A 14,687-nucleotide genomic window follows, 5' to 3' on the forward strand; every position below is an offset into this window, starting at 1 on the left:
TGTCTAGAGTGGTCTGTTGTTTGTGTGGTGTGTTGAGGCATTTGTGTGGGCTTGTGAGTGTGCTGTCTGTGTGATGTTTATATGGTGTTTGTTAAATGTTTATGTGTTGTGTGTGTGTGGTGGTGCGGCCTCTTTAGCAGCGACTCTTTGGCGCTGTCGCTATAATCTGTCCCTGTCAGTCACAACTGTTGTTTTCACCTCAGCGCTTTCACTTTCACTTTTCCCCATTATATGCATAGGGCCTAAATTTAGGGGCGCAAGTCTCATGACAGGGGGATGTGCATGCACGTGTGTGTTCTGTAAATATGTATGTGTGTGTGTGCACGTGCATGTGTGTATTTGTGTGTGTACACACATGTGATCCATGTGTATGTATGCGTGTGTGCATGCACGTGTGAGGTCTGTGTATATGTATGTGTGTATGTGCGACTGTGATCCATGTGTTTCTGTGTGTATCACAGAGCAAGTGTCCATGCGTGTGGTAGTTGTGTGTGAGTACGAGGTGAAGATGTAGGCGGGAGTGAACATGAGGCACTAAGGGGTGGTGAGCAGTTTATGATGCTGGTGTGCTCGGAGTACAAGGGTAACGCCCCCTGTGCTCCCTGAGCATAATTTGAATAACAGAAGAAACTTTTTTTTTTTTTTTTACAGAAATGGCAGGGAGCTCAAGAGAATGGGAAGTAGGAGTAGGATAGCCTTTTTAAAGGCTATTACAACATGCTATTACTTCAAAATATTTTTTTCTAATGAAAGAATACCTTTAAAGGAGTTGTCCAGCAGTATACTAGATGACTAGAGATGAGCAAACAGTAAAATATTCAATATTCGTTATTCGTTTTGAATAGCAGCTGAATATTCGACTATTCGATCGAATATCGAACCCCATTATAGTCTATGGGGAAAAATTCTTCGTTTCAGGGGAACCCACCATTCGACTCAGGAGGGTCACCAAGTCCACTATGGCACCTCAGTAAATGATGCAAACACCTCTGCAATGCAATTGGGACAGCAGGGGACGCATGCCTGGGGGCATCTAACAAGCCCAAGTCACACTTTTACCCCACCATCACAGCTTATCAACTACACACTTTCCATACTCAAAAAAACCTCTATCAAAGTGGGAAAATACCTGGAAACCTTCTTTCTTCCCCAAATGGATGGACAGAAACCCAAATTTAAGCTAAAGAAACATTAATAAGCACCCCTTTAAATCAGATGGAATAGGCAATGGGAAATCCAACAGTACCCACCCTTAATTGTCATTGTGGATATGCGTGTGTGTGTGTGTGTGTGTGTGTGTGTGTGTGTGTGTGTGTGTGTGATGTGGTAAGACCTTCCAAAATTCACTTTTCTGGCCCTTAATGTGAGCCCTTCCAAATTAAGTTAGAGGCCCTTAAGCTGAGCTACCAGCAGAGATTGAGGCCCTTTAGGTGACTTCAGCCTCTTACCAGCAGAGTTTTAGGCCCCTTAACTTAGTTCAGCCTTGCACCAGCAGAGTTTTTTGCCTTTTGGGTGAGTTGAGCCTTGCACCAGCAGAGTGTTAGCCCCTTTAAAATTCTTAGCCCCTAAAACGGTGGTTCCAGAACCATCACTCTCATTGTGTTGGATTGATGCAGTGGATTGGACTGAGGACCTAGACAATGACCTTGATTTTGATTGGGAAATTGATAATATTTTGTCATCAAGTCCTGGGGGTAACTTTTATTTAGAGGACCGCAAAGGTGGAGAATTGGCTGCAACTACTACTACTGGTAATGGTCCATTATCAGGTGTTAATAGTCCAAACAACATGCTCCAGTACTTTACATGTAGATCAGAAACCACTTTCCCTTCCGACACCAGATTTAACCAGGCTTCACCATCATCATCCTGCTGAGATGGAGCCACTAAAGGAAACCTTGCCTTTAAAGGCATGTTCTGGAGCTGCGACTGAGCCAAATCTAATCACAGAGTCCTTTGGAACAAAATAAAATTCACCAGTAGTGTTTTTGGCCTTTAGGGTGAGTTGAGCCTTGCACCAGCACGTGTCCAGTAACATCAGACGGGCCTGAAGTTCTGCGCTAAGTTGCACAAAGTTCCACTTGACCACCGACGCATGCGGCCAGGGACGCTGCATCTCAATCGCGGCACACTGGCTGAATGTAGTTGAGGCTGGGACCGGGCCGCAAGCTGTGGCGGCCTGCCTTGTCTCCCCGCCCAATATTGCTGGCAGGAGTGCTGAAACACCACCCTGCTCCTCCTCTTCTGCCGTTAAATCGACCTCAGCTATGAGCTGGAAACACTGCAACACTAGCGTGGGGAGACGTCAGCAGTAGAGATGAGCGAGTACTGTTTGGATCAGCCGATCCGAACAGCACGCCCCATAGAAATTAATGGATGCACCTGGTACTTCCACTTTGACGGCGGCCGGCTGCTTAACCCCCCGTGTGCCGGCTACGTCCATTCATTTCTATGCGAGCGTGCTGTTCGGATCGGCTGATCCGAACAGTACTCGCTCATCTCTAGTCAGCAGGCCATGCTGAAGCTCATCAGCTTGGGGGGACAGACAGCACAGTGCCTCCGCGATCAGGGATACCATCCTGGATGAGATGGCAATATGGTTTTCCCAACTGCACTTGGGCCCAGGCATGTTTGTGTATGTGATAATGGCCGGAACCTGGTAGCAGATCTGGAGCTTGCCAGACTCAAACACAGTCCGCACATGGCACACGTTTTCAACTTGTTGGTGCAAAGGTTCTTTGAAACCTACACCATTGTGCCTGATATACTGATCAAAGTGCAGCCATTTTCATATGTGAAAGTAGCCTCTGCTAGGCTAAAAACATTCAGAGCACACTCCTGTCAACTTTGCACCATTGGCTGGCGGAGGAAGGTGAGGGGGATGAAGTGGCATTTCATGTCACTGTCCCACACGAGGCTTGAGGGTGAAGTTCAGTGCATCCCATTGCTTCAGCACGGATGGTGTGAAGGGGAGTGGAAAATGGAGGAAATGGAGAGTGACCCTTACAGTTGGGGGCAACAAAGTCATGCCAAGTAACACACTGGCACACATGGCTGACTTCATGTTGGGTTGCTTTTCAAGAGACAAAGGCATAGTTCACATCATGGACAGCAAACAATACTGGATTGAACAAAAAATTGAGCTGATATAGCGTGACTGAATTGCTGTGTATCACACTTAGCTTTTGGGGGGTAGACCCTTAAAAATTGGATTGACAATACATGGCCTGACTGAATGAATGGCTGTTTCCCACTTAGCTTCGAGGGGTAGACCTTTAAAAATTGGATTGAGCTGATATAGTCTGATTGAATTGCTATGTCTCCCACTTAGCTTCGGGGGGTAGACCCTTAAAAATTAGATTCAGTGTACATAGCCTGACTGAATTTTTGTGTCTCCCAGGTAGGTTTGGGGGTTACACACCGTGAAAAACTGGATTGAGCGTACATAGTCTGACTGAATTTCTGTCTCTCCCACCTAGGTTTTGGTGGTACATACCGTGAAAAACTGGATTGAGCGTACATAGCCAGACTGAATTTCAGTGTCTCCCACCTAGGTTTTGAGGGTACACACCCTGGATATCTGGATTGAGTGTACATAGCCTGACTGAATTTCTGTCTCTCCCACCTAGGTTTTGGTGGTACACACCATGAAAAACTGGATTGAGCAGGGGGCCACACGGTGGTTCAGTGGTTAGCACTGCAGCCTTGCAGCGCTGGAGTCCTGGTGTTCAAATCCCGCCAAGGGCATAAAACCATCTGCAAGGAGTTTGTATGTTCTCACTGTGTTTGTATGGATTTCCATCCCATATTCCAAAGACATACTGATAGGGAAAAATGTACATTGTGAGCTCTATGTGGGGCTCACAATCTACATTTAAAAAAAAAAAAAAAAAAAAAAAACTGGATTGAGCGTACATAGCCTGACTGAATTTTGGTGTCTCCCACCTAGGTTTTGGGGGTACACACCCTGGATATCTGTATTGAGCGTACACAGCAGGACCTACTTGCTCTGTATTCCTGTTTTGGGGTTACACACTGCCTGAAAAGCTGGTTTTCACGTATGTAGCAAGAAGTAACTGCTGTGCATTCCTGCTATTTTGTGGGGGACACTACTAATAAAAGCTGGTTTGCACATATATAGCAGGAGGTAACTGCTCTGTATTCCTGCAAATTTGTGTGTGTGTGTGTGTGTGTGTGTGTGGGGGGGGGGCACCCCAAAGAAAAGCTGGTTTGCATGTATATAGCAAGAAGTAACTGCTGTGGATTCCTGCTATTTTATGTGGGGACACCCCTGAGAAAAGCTTGTGTGCACATATATAGCAAGAAGTAACTGTTCTGTATCCCTGTTTTCCACCGTCCATGGAAAGCTGGACTCCTGTCCCTGCAGTGTATACAGTAGCTCTGAGAAGAGCTGTTGTTGCTCTTTGGTTTTTCCCTGCCTATCTGAAGCTAATGCCTATCTAGCCCTCAGCAGATATGTTTCTCTCAATATCTCTGACTGCAAAAATGGCGAATATGGCGGCGGCCGTTCTTATAAATGGGAGGTCACATGTTTTCGGCAGCCAATGGATTTTTTCAATTTTTTCACTGCCTCCATTGTCATAGTTCTTGTCCCACCTCTGCACTGTTATTGGTGCAAAAAACGTGCCAGTTAAGGTGGGAGGGGATACAAATTTTTATTGCGTATGCCGCGTGGTATTAGATTGCGAACGAATACCTCGAACGGCCTGATATTCGGATCGAATATCTGTTTGATCAAATGGTGTTTGCTCATCTCTAGTGATGACCTATCCTTAGCATACGTAATCAATAGCAGATCAATAGAGGTACACCCACATGAATGGCCCTGTGGATCTGCTGTCTGGAGTTGCTGCAGTGGACTGAAACTACATCACTTGGCTCTGTTTAGTGGCTGGGAAATTTACAGCAATCACAGGCCCATTCAACTTAATAGGTCCGCTGTCAATCTGCTGCTGATTACCTATCCTTAGGCTAGAATACTGCTGGACAACCCCTTTAAAAACCTGAAGGACTGGAAGGAAAGGTGAAGGGTGGTTGTGGACAAAAGGTACTGTAATGACTGGGAATGTAAAATTTACAATTTTTACATTTTATTATGTTATGTACAGTAGGAAAAAATGCATTTAATATTTATATTATTACAAAAAACTTCAAAGCTAAACTCTCATCTATTATATTACCCCCTTATTATACCTTTTAAAGCAAAATTTGTCCACATAAGATTAATAATGCATATTAGGGTAGTTGTTGTCAATTAACTTGGACTATAATAACCAGTTGATTCTGAGTTTGGAAAGGAACAATAATTTCAACTATCTAATGCTAATAATAGAGTAAAAAAACAAAAAGCACTTGAACGGGACATTGTTTCATTAGATAGTTACATACAATTTTAAAGCACATTTGTACATTTATAATTGCAGTAATTTTGTAAATTTTATTATGTAATGACCAAACTGCATGCATGCATTAGAGTCAGGTCAGGCTTCAAGCAGAATCAAAGAGATAACAAAAGTAACCAGAGGTTTCAATGGTTGAAGTCAAATATTTATTTTGCCACCTGCTACCCTGCATTAACATGTCAATGCCAATATATAAAAACCTTAGTAGTAATTGTGGACCTTAACATCTTACCATCTGGACAGATTTTCTATATCATTTGGAATAAATTCAGCCTGCTAAGGTCCCACTTGAGTCTGAAATTAGAGATTAGCTATTTCTTTGTTCTAAAATTATTCATCAGAATGATTGTTTTTATTTTATTGTAGTTATTAGAAAATTCTGGTCAAAAATTAAAGTACTAATTTGTTCTGAATAAAGACCCTTTATTCCTACAGCTATGTATGAATGGAATATACATCAGGACTTAATTTTATAGCGAACAAGGAGAGTGAAGGGAAGTGAAAACTGAACATATTTGTGAAATTTAATATTTTGCAAAATATTTCAATGATCTGGCAATGGAAAGCCGCTACTAAACTGACAGCAGAACTGTCAAAAATGCAAGAAGAAAATGTGGGGGCACTCACTAAGGCTGAAAGGTATATAAAAATCAGTCCTTTATTCAAAACAGTTGTAAAAACATGGGAGAAGTAGATGTCAGCTGGACAATAGGAAATGGCAACAGCCGTTTTGCACTCTTAGGGTGCATTCACACTGAGTAAACGCTAGCTTATTCTGAACGTAAAACACGTTCAGAATAAGCGGCGTCTAAAGCAGCTCCATTCATTTCTATGGGAGCGGGGATACGAGCGCTCCCCATAGAAATGAATGGGCTGCTTCTTTCACTCCGTGCAGTCCCATTGAAGTGAATGGGGAGTGCCGGCGTGTACGCTCCGGCATGAGCAGAGCTTGCCGTATACGCCGGCACTCCCCATTCACTTCAATGGGACTGCACGGAGTGAAAGAAGCAGCCCATTCATTTCTATGGGGAGCGCTCGTATCCCCGCTCCCATAGAAATGAATGGAGCTGCTTTAGACGCCGCTTATTCTGAACGTGTTTTACGTTCAGAATAAGCTAGCGTTTACTCAGTGTGAATGCACCCTTACCGTACAGTGAAGGAATCCTGGGTTTGAATCTATCTAAGAGCATTATCTGTGTGTTTGTATGTTCCCCCTCTGTTTGTGTGGGTTTCCTTTACATACTCTCAAAGCATTCTGATAATTTCTGTAAAGTGCTGCAGAGTATGTTGGTGCTATACAAATAAGAGAAATAATAATGACACAGGAGACAAACCAGGGACCTAAAACCAGTAAGTATTAAAAACCGTCCATACTTATATAAGAAGGTAACATTCTTTGTGGATGTGTAATAAGGGGGTATTATTTTCTGAGGATACTAAGGAGGTGTTCAGACGTGGAAATTTCTGCTTCAAGATTGTGACATCGAATTCAAGAGAACATCAAGAGGAAAAGGAGCCAGCTGTACAGTGAAGGTAGTGATCTCCCTTGCCTAAAAGATCTGGACAGAAAGACATGTAAGTATGATGGAGTGGACTGAGTTAGTTAGTTACAAAGGGCTAGTAGTGGGAAGGATAGCTAGGCTAACAGAGAGGGGAATACGGGAGTGAGACAGAGAGATGGGGATGTTGTTTGAGTCAGCTCTGAGTGAAGAGCAAAACATGTTACTTGTAGGGAAAGCAAGCAGGAAGCTACACCAAGTAAACAAATGCAGAGGATACCAGGAGCTCCCAGAGAAACTCTGAAATAAATTAGAACACTGCTAAAGATTTTTGGGTGTACTAATTCACATTAATAGCACTAACTGACCTTTTTTTTAAAAAAAAAAAAAAAAAAAAAAAGATTTTATGCTGTATCCTTTTAACTGGATGTGAGCATCCACTATTGTGTAAGGGTTGTGCTTGATATTACATATCAATTCTAATTACTGGAATAGGACTGAGATGCTTCAGCATAATTTAACTGATGACCGTGACATCATCATCACATGTAAGAGGTCACAGTGCTCACGAGTGCCTCAGCCTCTTCAAACAATTGATGTGTGGGATAAATCATCAATATGTAAGTTCTGAAAAACCCTTTAAACCCTTTTAAAGGATCATTGAACAGAATTGTCTAAATTACTGTCACAGGAACAAATGTACCAAAACTGTTATGATAGTGTCTCTGGAGCAAATATCAGAAATTGCAGGAACTGACTTAGAACAGAGAGCAGTAGAGCTGGCTGTTCATACACAGTGACGAGAGATAGATCTTGTTACTAGTGAATTTCCATTATAGAGCAGTCCTGCATAAATGATCAGGCTATAGAAGCCACATTAGGCACTGCCAAATAGCAGGCACCTTGCTGAGGCCAAAGAGGATTGCCTTTGGAGAGGCAGACATTTAAAATTTTTGTGTTTTTGTTTTTTACTCCTTACATTTCAAAAGCCATAACTTTCTAATTTTTCTACGTAGTAATATAAGGGATTAATTTTTGCATGACAAGTTGTTCTTCGAGATGGTAACATTTATTATTTTACACAATGTACCGGGAAGCAGGAAAAAAATTCAGAATGAGGTAAAATTCTGAAAAAAATGCAATACTGCTGTTTTCTTATGGGTTTTGTTTTTACAGTTTCCACTCTGCGGTAACAAAATTTATATAGTTTTTTCTTTTTTTTTCCGTGTATTAATAATGTTACAAAAATTCTAAATTTTGAATAAAAATAAAAATTCTTTGAATTTGGACCCCTGTAACTTTTTTTATATTTCATTATATGGATCTGTGTAAGGCGTTTTTTTGGGGGAACAATATGTAGTTTTTATTGATACCATGATGGGAATAATATTATATTTTGATCACTTTTATTTCCATTTTTTTTTAGAAAGGTAATTTGGTGAAAAAAAATGCCAAATCAGCCATTTTGTTTTCTTTTCCCGCTACAGTGTTTACTGTATGTGACAATTTTTTTTATATTTTAATAGTTTGGGCATATTTGGACTTGGGGATGCCTAATGTGTTTATGTTTACTTTTATTTATTTATATTTGTATGTGATCTACGGAAAGGAGGGTGATATAAACGTTTAGGGTTTTTTTTTAAATTTAATTTTTTTTAACTTTTTTTTTTTTTTAGCTCCCCTAGGAGGCTTGAAAATGTGATGTTTAGATCACCTGTGCCATAGACTGCAATACTACTGTATTGAAGTCTATGGAAGATTTCCTATTTAACTATTGATGCTTGCTGCAGGCAGTCTTCAGTAGTTACTAGGGTTGAGACGATCTTGAGATTTCAGGATCGATTTTAAAATCCAATTTCCGATCATTTTCCATTTGAACCCGATCCCAATTCCGATCCTAATGTAAGTCATTGGGATTTTTTTTAATGATCAAAGATCGGATTTTAAAAAACGATCCTATTCACTACACAGCGTGGAGTCCAAAAATTGAAGACTCCATGCTGTAAAGTGATCCGCCGGCTACTTAGTCCCCTCCACTTACCTGCACAGAACTGCTGCTGCCTCCTCTCCTGATGTGTTTGCTGCTCCCCGGAGCTCTGGGCCGTTGTTCTCTCCTCTCCTCTCTCTCTTCGCACGCTGGCAGAGCGCTGTGCATGCCCCCGCCTCCCAGGCTAGTGTGACTGATGCTGGGAGAAGGCTGGGCTTGTTGTGGCTTAGGAGAGTGTGGGCGGGTACAGGGCAGGGAGACGTAAGTGCATCACTCACGTTTCCCCCCACACTCTCCTAAGCCACAAAAGTGCAAAGCGCTCTGCCGGCGTGCGAAGAGAGAGAGGAGAGAACAATGTCACAGAGCTCCGGGGAGTGGCAGCGGTTCTGTGCAGGTAAGTTGGTTGAGTGATCGGGATCGGAATTCTGTTCCCGATCTTTTTTAGGCGGGATTGGAACCCGATCGCGATCGTGAAATTTACTCGATCGCCGATTGGGATCCGATCTTTTCTGATCCCAATCACTCAACCCTAGCAGTTACGTTACTATGGCAGGGCTGGAAGCCTTCAGAAGGCTCCCGGTTTACATGGTGATGGGACGGCTGCCGCGATTTTGCTACAGGGGGGACGATCCCATTACCGACAATAAAATAGAAAGTTAAAGTAACCACTCAGAAGTTTGTATTTGACCACGGCATCTGAGTGGTTAAATGCCTATGATTAGAGTCATCTCTGATTACAGGCTAAGGGCTCATTCACACGGAGTAAACGCCAGCTTATTCTGAATGTAAAACACGTTCAGAATCAGCGGTGTATAAAGCAGTTCCATTCATTTCTATGGGAGCTGGAATACGAGCGCTCCCCATAGAAATGAATGGGCTGCTTTTTTCACTATGAGCGCTCCCATTGAAATGAATGGGAAGCGCTGCGTGTACGGCTAGCTCTGCTCATGCCGAGCCGTACACACGGGCACTTTCCGTTCACTTCAATGGGAGTGCTCGTAGTGAAAAAAAGCAGCCCATTCATTTCCATGGGGAGCGCTCGTATGCCGGCTCCCATAGAAATGAATGGAACTGCTTTATATGCCGCTGATTCTGAACGTGTTTTACGTTCAGAATAAGCTGGCGTTTACTCCGTGTGAATGAGCCCTAATGCTGCCGGGAACCTGCGGATATTTTAAGACATTTATATCAGTTCCAGAATTCTTACTGTTTTGCAGTTTTAGTCCGAGATTAGATATATTCTTTTAATGAAGATAATAGTACATTATCACTAGCTAACTAAACTTGAGAGGGTGACAGAACTGAGGCTTCCCTCTCTTTGGCACAGAGATCAAAGAAACTACCGAGTAACCTAATGTTGAAGCATTTTGCTTAATTTTATTTGACAAAGTACTGTAATGTTCATGTGGGTGCTACTGACATTACTAAGGTGTTCGTAGCTTGTAAGACACCATCCATATTCTGATGTAGTTTATTTTATATTATCATTATATTTAAGTATGAGCAATATCTAACCTAAAATAACTGTTGAGATATTTCAGCTTTCGTACTGACATACCAATTCTCAGTCTAGATGATAAGAAATGTCTAGTAAGTGATATATATATTACCTTGTGTTATGAAATGTAGACATGTGTGGCATTGATTTTTATCCCAAATATATTTTTAATTATAGGGACATAAATGAAATTGTCAACTTGTAAGAGAATGAAAGGGACAACTGACAACACAGAAACCTAGAGATGTAACTTAAAGTCTTAACCACAATGCAAAATCTGTAATGGAGTTCCTATCTACCTTGTGCCATTTATAATAGTGATCATTTTAATGTGGCAGAAGGACCTTTGTACCCCGTCAGGGTCCAGGATCCGATAGCAACTGCTACTGCTGTATCCCATATACTTATACCTCTACATAGACCCTAGGGAGGCTTGTTGTTGCCATTGGCAGAATCTCTGCTCAGTATAGGTTGCTATACTATAAGAATCAATGTTTTTCTGTCGTTCAAGGGTTTGCTGTCTCTTTCCCCGGTTGTGCTGAGAGCTGTTGTTTGTGGTAACTATACTTTGCTGCGCTCTCTTACAGGCGCCTTGTGTCAAGTCGCTGAAGAGTTGTGCCTCTGGAAAAATTCTAAAGGGTGACCCACAGGCAGGGCCGCACCTCTAATGAGGCGACGTGAGGCAGCTGCCTCAGGGCGGCAGTTTGGGAGGGGGTGGCAGTCACGGAACTTTTTTTTTTTTACCTACTCAGTATTAAAGTTAAAGGACCTTTGATGATGTCATTGATGATGTCATCAAAAGTCCTTTTGAAATTCAGCATCTATCCAGGGTCTGCATTAGGAGGGGGGAGGGGGGCTGCCAATCACTGTTTGCAAAAGTTTCCCTGCACACATCAGCTTGCTGTGCCGCCCCTCCCCCTCAGCATCGGAGTGTGAGGGGAGAAGTCTCTTGCGATGTCACAGCTTATTCCACTGCCAGGCAGAGCTGCACAGGAGTTTCCTCCATGTCCTGTGCACCCAGCAATTCAGCCAAAGGTAAGTATATATTCTTGGGTAAAATATGTGTATATGTGTTTACATTATGCATCTTATATACTGTGTGTGAGTCCTGTATGAGTGTAGATAGGTGTGTGTATGTTGTATATGACTGTGTGTGAGTAGATGGGTATATGTCTATGTATATACAACTATCTATCTATCTATCTATCTATCTCCTATCTATCTTCAGCACTGGGGTGTGGAGACGTCAGCAGGTCGTGTTGAAGCTCATCAGCTTGGCTGACAGAAAAAACACTTCCCCCGAGGTTAGTGATGCCATCCTCGATGTGATGGCAATGTGGTTTTCCCTGAAGCACCTGGGCCCAGGCATGTTGGCGTATATGATAATGGCCAGAACCTGGTAGCAGATCTGGAGCTTGCCAGACTCAAACATGGACCACACATGGCTCACATTTTCAACTTGTTGGTGCAAAGGTTCTTTGAAACCTACACCATTGTGCCCGATATACTGCTCAAAGTGCAGCCTTTTTTGTAAGCGAGAAGTAGCCACTCCTCTCATCTTCGCACCGTTGGCTGGTGGAGGAAGACGAGGGGGGGATGAAGTGGCATTTCATGTCACTGTCCCACATGAGGCTTGAGGGTGAAGTTCAGTGCATCCCATTGCTTCAGCACGGATGGTGTGAAGGAGAGTGGAAAATGGAGGAAATGGAGAGTGACCCTTACAGTTGGGGGCAGCGAAGTCATGTCAAGTAACACACTGGCACACATGGCTGACTTCATGTTGGGTTGCTTTTCAAGAGACAAAGGCATAGTTCACACCATGAAGAGCAAACAATACTGGATTGAACAAACGTTGGATTGAGCTTATATAGCCTGACTGAATTGCTGTGTATCCCACATAGCTTTTGGGGGGTAGACCCTTAAAAATTGGATTGACCTTATATAGCCTGTCTGAATTGCTGTGTATCACACTTAGCTTTTTTTTTTTTTTTTTTTTTTTTTTGGGGGGGGGGGGGTTAGACCCTTAAAAATTGGATTGACCTTTTATAGCCTGACTGAATTGCTGTGTATCCCACTTAGCTTTGAGGGTACAGCATTAAAAACAGGTTTGAGCATACATGGACTGACTGAATTGCTCAGTATCCCTGTTAGGTGTTTGTGGGGACGCTCCGTGGAAAGCTGGGTTGAGTGTATATAGCCGGAATGAATTGCTCTGTATCCCTGTTAGCTGTTTGGGGGGACATCTCGTGGAAAGCTGGATGTGGTGTACATAGCCGGACCTAATTGCTCTGTATCCCTGTTAGTTTTCGGGGGGACACCCTGTGGAAAGCTTGACTCCTCTCCCTGCGGTATGGCTCTGAAAAGAGCTTGTTTTTCTTGAGTTTTTCCCTGCCTACTAGAAGCTAATCCTCTCTAGCCCTCAGCAGCACATCTGTCCCTACATCTACAAGCCGCAAAATGACACGAAGATGGCAGCCGATATTCTTATAAAACGGAGGTCACATGTTTTCGGCAGCCATGGGTTTTTTCATTTTTTTCAATGCCTACGTTGTCGTAGTTCGTGTCCCACCTCCCCATACACAAAAAAAAAGTAAAAGCAAAGAACAGCACTGAGCTGCATATGGTAAAATACCGTTTGGTGCAATAAAAGGCTAGAATATGAAAGCTCCTCACCTTATGTGGTTGTGATTACAACCACTTAATAAGCCTGTGAACCACTTTAAAGAGGGGGTTCAGCCCCAAGTGTTGAAGCCGCAGGATCCGTGCCACCCTTGGTGTCGGTATATAATGATGGGGACCAGAAATTAGAAGGGATCACCACGCTCAGCCAAACGTCAAAATAGGTCATCTTTATTTATGTTGGAAGAGACACTACGCGTTTCGGGCTCTCAGCCTTTCTCAAAATTATAGGCTACATAATAAAAAAACTAAATACGAAATACAAATATCGAATGCATCACAGCAAAATTACCTGGTGTAAAATTAGCATGTGGTGTAAATTCATTGTATAAGTGCAAATATCCCATATCTTCATATCAGTCCTCCCCGCCAAAGGACAGGTATGTATAGACATCTATGAAACGGTACATACACAAAAAACTAACAAATGGATCTATTATGATCACGATGGACAAACTGTTTGTGACCCTTGGGCTTACAAAAATAGTCAGTACAGAAACGTTCCATGATCATTTACTACATATAATAGTTTCTACAATAGATAAATGATCCAATAATTAACAGTCACACCATATGAAATCGAATATGCTTTGTGTTCTGATCCTACAATATGTATATAGTTTATGGTTGCATCAAATTGGCCAATATGCTTCAGTGAATAAATCCCCATCATCAATGGGGACCTAAAGAATTTCCCAGATGTTCATCAGTTAAAATTATTGGTGGTGAAATAAAAAATGGTCACTTACCTGCCTTACTTCGAGCTGGATGCTTACCCAGGCGACGAAGGCAGGTTCTATAAATCTCATTGGTGGCAGCATATGTCCGCGCGCCTTTTCGGAATAGGTGCATGCTGGTCACGGGGCAGCTTGCCCACGTGCGGCGTACTGCGCATGCACCTGTTCCGAAAAGGCTATAGGAAGCAGCCATGGAACCCAACTGCCACAACAAGCAGCTCGACCAAAGAGCCAGCTTGTGCGATGTTACAGGAATCACTGTCAGAACCCAGAAATTCGTTTGAGTTTTCCTGTACTTGGAGGAGTATAGATATGAAGAAAAGATATGACTTCCTTTTGCAAATTGAGGCCGAGAAGTCATTCCAGATCTTCCATGAAGAAGTGTGCTCAGGTCTGCTGGGAGAGTTCTTCCTTGTATTGGAGGAGTTTTTTCTGGATGGACAGGCAGGTGAATTGATGGAGATATTGCAGTGTTTGACAAAGACTCCACGCTTCACCCTCAACTTGGTCTTCCTCAGCAAGGATGAGATGGAACACTGCGAGAGCCTGTTTGTAAAGCTACAGAATTCAGTAAATTATGAAAATGAAGCAGATGATAGATTGAAATCTGCATTAAAGCGATAACAACCTTGTATAATATCAGTGAGTCAGGAAGCTAACCTACATGCAACTACTATTGTATTAATAGGAATCTGCCGTGAACCACTCTTCTGATCCTGAACTTCCTCACTTATTATAGTAGTCATCTAACCTTATAAGCTTTTTTTTTTTTTTCTACTCTTTGTAAATAAAGCAACTTTCTTACCACTGAGCCAACGTGTTGCCCCTAGTACACAGTATATTGAGATGATCATCATGAGGCCC

General features: G+C 42.5%; 1 pseudogene; it reads left to right on the forward strand.

Annotated features, from left to right (window-relative positions):
• Positions 1-13,823: 13,823 nt before the first annotated feature.
• LOC142196894 (dynein axonemal assembly factor 19-like) lies at positions 13,824-14,482 on the forward strand (annotated as a pseudogene).
• The last annotated feature ends 205 nt before the right edge of the window (positions 14,483-14,687 follow it).

This window comes from Leptodactylus fuscus, chromosome 3, assembly GCF_031893055.1.
Source record: "Leptodactylus fuscus isolate aLepFus1 chromosome 3, aLepFus1.hap2, whole genome shotgun sequence".
Lineage (NCBI taxonomy): Eukaryota > Metazoa > Chordata > Amphibia > Anura > Leptodactylidae > Leptodactylus > Leptodactylus fuscus.